We start from the raw sequence: 3,984 nt of genomic DNA on the forward strand, positions 1-3,984 counted from the left end.
AAGCTAGAGATAGCACTGTGGCTCAAGTGATAGAGCCCTAACCTTGAGCACAGAGAGGCTCAAGGACAGAGCTCAAGCCCTGAGTTCAAGCCCTGGGACTGGCAAAAGAAAAAGAAAGGAAGAAAGAAACGGGGGGGGGGGGGGCGGGGAGAGAAAAGTAAAAGAAAAAAATTAGGGCTCAAAGCATTCCAGGCAAATCCAGGAATAGGTGACTTACATTTGTGATCCTAGCTATTGATGAAACTGAGATCTGAGGATGAAGGTTGGAAGCCAGACTAAGAAGAAAAGTCCATGAGACTTTTTTTTTTTTTTTGGTACTTGTCTTTGGGCTTGAACTCAGAGCCTGAGTGCTGTTCCTGAGCTTTGTGACTCAATGCTAGTGCTCTACCACTTGAGCCACAGCTCCACTTCCCACTTTTTTGGTGGTTAATTGGAGATAAGAATTTCATGAGGGGCTGGGAAGTTGGCTCAGTGGTAGAGTGCTTGCTTCGCATGCATGAGGCCCTGGATTCCATTCCTCAGCACCACAGAAGCAGAAAAAAGCCAGAAGTGGTGCTGTGGCTCAAGTGGTAGGGCATTAGCCTTGAGCCAGATACTGGTGGCTCACAACTGTAATCCTACCTCCTCAAGAAGCTGGCCAGTGACTCAGGGACCCCAGCCTGAGCTGAGGTTGTGTGTGTGTGTGTGTGTGTGTGTCGGGGTGGGGGGGAGACCCTAAGAGACAGCTCTGGTTGAGTGAGCTGAGAGGAGAGCCCTATCAAAGACCTCAGAGAACTAGGTACTGGTGGCTCATGCATATAATAATCCTAGTTACCCAGGAGGCTGAGATCTGAGGACCACAGTTTGAGGCCAACCTCAGGCAGGAAAGTATGTGAGACTCTTATCTCCAATTTACTACCGAAAAGCCAGAAGTGGAGCTGTGGCTCAAGTGGTAGAACACCAGCCTTGAACACAAAATATTCAGGAACAAAACCCAAGCCCTGAGTTCAAACCTTAAGACTGGTGTACACACACACACACACACACACACACACACACACACACACACACACAAATTACAAACATCCATCCCTGTGAGTCAGACATGTTCCTCAGCAGTGTGAAGCCTCAGTTTCCTCATCTGTACTTTGTGGTAGGAGGTATGTAGGAGCTAATTGTGAGTCAGACCTGGTGGGTGCTCAGAACAGAGTACCATTCTTATGCTACAAAGCAGGTCATGTAGCTTTCTGACTGTGTCAAGTGGCTGGGTGGACAGAGGTTTCTTGTCTTGAGTGTTTTTTTGGTTGTTGTTTTATTTACAAGGAGAAATGCAGTTGTAGTCATACCGGTACTGGGGCTTGAGTTCAGGGCCTTTCATTCTCTCTTGGCTTGTTTGCTCAAGGCTAGTACTCTACCACTCAAGCCACATCTTCTCTTCTGGCTTTTGGCTGATTAATTGGAATAAGTCTCTAGAATTTGTCTGCCTGAGCTGGCTTTGAGCTGCAATCTTTAGAACTCAGCCTCCAAAGCAGAGGGCCGATAGCTCACACCTGTAATCCTACTCAGGAGGCTGAGATCTGAGAATCATGGTTCAAAGCCAGCCTGGGCAGGAATGTCTGTGAGACTCTTAACTCAAAGTAACCACCAGAAAACCAGAAGTGGCACTGTGGCTCGAGTGGTAGAGCCTAGCCTTGAGCTGAAGAGCACAGGAACAGCGCCCAAGACCAGAGTTCAAGCCCCACAACCACCACCACCAACAACAACAACAAAGGAGAAGAAAATAGGCCTCAGCCTCCAGAGTGGCTAGTATTATAGGCATGAACCATTGTATCTGGCTCCTACTCGGGTCTCTGATTGCATGTTTAGTCCCTTTGCATTTGGTGTCCAGCCCGTAAACACAGTAGGGCTTTTTCAGAGGCAATAGATCTTGCTGGCCTGTGTAGGTCCCACATGCAGGGGCTGAAAAGTGCACGTAAAGAAAGAAAGGGAGGGGGCTGGGAATGTGGCTTAGCGGCATAGCCGCATAGTGTTTGCCCTGGCATGCATGAAGTTCTGGGTTTGATTCTTCAGTACCACATACACAGAAAAGGTTGGAAGTGGCACTGTGGCTCAAATGGGAAGAGTGCTAGTCTTGAGCAAAAGAAGCTCAGGGACAGTGCCCAGGCCCTGAGTTCAAGCCCCAGGATTGAAAAGAGAAGGAGGAGGAGGAGGAGGAAGAGGAGGAGGAGGAGGAGGAGGAGGAGGAGGAGAAGGAGGAGGAGGAGGAGGAGGAGGAGGAGGAGGAGGAGGAAGAGGAAGAAGAAGAAGAAGAAGAAGAAGAAGAAGAAGAAGAAGAAGAAGAAGAAGAAGAAGAAGAAGAAGAAGAAGAAATGGAAGGAGGGAGGGAAGAAGGGAGGGAGGGAAGAAGGGAAGGAGGGAGGGAAGGAGGGAAGGATTCAGGGATAGCACTCAGGGGAGCTTGAGGGTGAAGCATGATGGGAGAGGCGGGGTCTGGGAGAAGGCTCTGGACAATACCCAGAGACTGGCCACGGGGTCAGCAGGTAAGAGCTGGAGTGAAGGATCCACAATACTCAGGGTGTCATTGCCAAAGGATCTGGCCTGACCCAGATCCAGTGGATGGGTTTCCTTGAGTACTTGGCAAAAGCAGAGTCAAAGCCTATCCCACAGCAACCCAGAGCCCCCTGCCTGGGCAGGGAGAGCAGATGTGAGGCTACGATGAACAGAGGGGAAAGGTGGGGAGAAGGCAGTGGAAAAGGGTGGTAACTTTCGGCTGGGTTTTGTGTGTGTGTGCCTGTGTGCATACTCAAGGACTCAGCCTCTTGCTTAGCTTTTTCCCTTGAGGTTAGATTTCTACCATTGAGCCACACCTCCACTTCTGGCTTCTTGGATTTGTCTGCCTGGGTTGGCTTTGAACCATCAAACTTCAGATCTCAGTTTCCTGAGTAGCTCAGATTACAGGCCTAAGTGTCCAGGGCTCAGGTATAAAGCATGATGGATCCCAGGGCCTGACAGGGGTTCTAGGTAGGTCTTCTACCAGCTGAGTCACATGGGGGGACTAGGATTTATTTATGTATTTATGTATTTATGTATTTATTTTCCTGCTGGTACTAGGGCTTGAACTCAGGTCCTGGGAGCTGTCCCCGACCACTTGAACCTCAGCTCCCTTTTTTTTTTTTTTTGGTGATTAATTGGAGAGAAAAGTCTCATGGACTTTTCCTGTCTGGGCTGGCTTTGAACCACCATCCTCAGATCTCAGCCTCCTGAATAGCTAGGATTACAGGTGGGAGCCACTGGCGCCCGTCCAAATTTCATCTTGAACAACTAGTGCCACCTCAGATGGGGGAAAGGGGGAGAGAAGTTCTCAGGAGGCAGTGAGCACCCTGTCCCCGGGGGTGAGCGAGTCAGGGCTCTGAGAGACCCTCTGCTGCGCACCCAGGTAGGCTGGGGAAGGGTGAGCCTTCTTCCCATCCCTCTTCGCGGCCAAGGCTGGGCTGATTCCTTGCATCCAAAATCCACACTGGGGGTGGGGGACGGGGTGGGGGGGTCAGCCTTGTTGCTTCTGGAGTCTCAGCCTGGTGGTGGTGTGGTGGGGGGACCCGGGCTGGCTGGCTGAGGGGGTCCTCAGCAGGTGCACGCACCAGCACATGCACAGGATGCTCCGTCTCGGCCTCCCCGTCCTCCTAGGCCGGTGCTCCCCTGGGCTCGCCCCCTCAGCCCACCCCGCCCGGGGCCGGCCGGCAGCGCAGGCTGCTGCTGCCTCTCCATCTCCCTCTCCGCATCTCCACGGCGGCTCGGGCCTCCCCCGCCCACTCCGGGTCTCTCCAGGCCCCTCCCCGCGGCCCCCTCCCTCGCCGGACTACAACCCCCAGGCGCCCCCGGCCCCCCGGCGGGCGCTGCGCATGCCCCTGCCCCCGCCCCCCTCCCCCCTCCCTCCGCCCCCCTCCCCCGCGCTCCGGCGCCCGCATCCCTCCATCCAGCCCTGTGCCGCAGCCGCATCGCCACCGC

Source organism: Dipodomys merriami, unplaced genomic scaffold (assembly GCF_024711535.1).
Source record: "Dipodomys merriami isolate MVZ:Mamm:240054 unplaced genomic scaffold, mDipMer1.0.p SCAF_62, whole genome shotgun sequence".
Lineage (NCBI taxonomy): Eukaryota > Metazoa > Chordata > Mammalia > Rodentia > Heteromyidae > Dipodomys > Dipodomys merriami.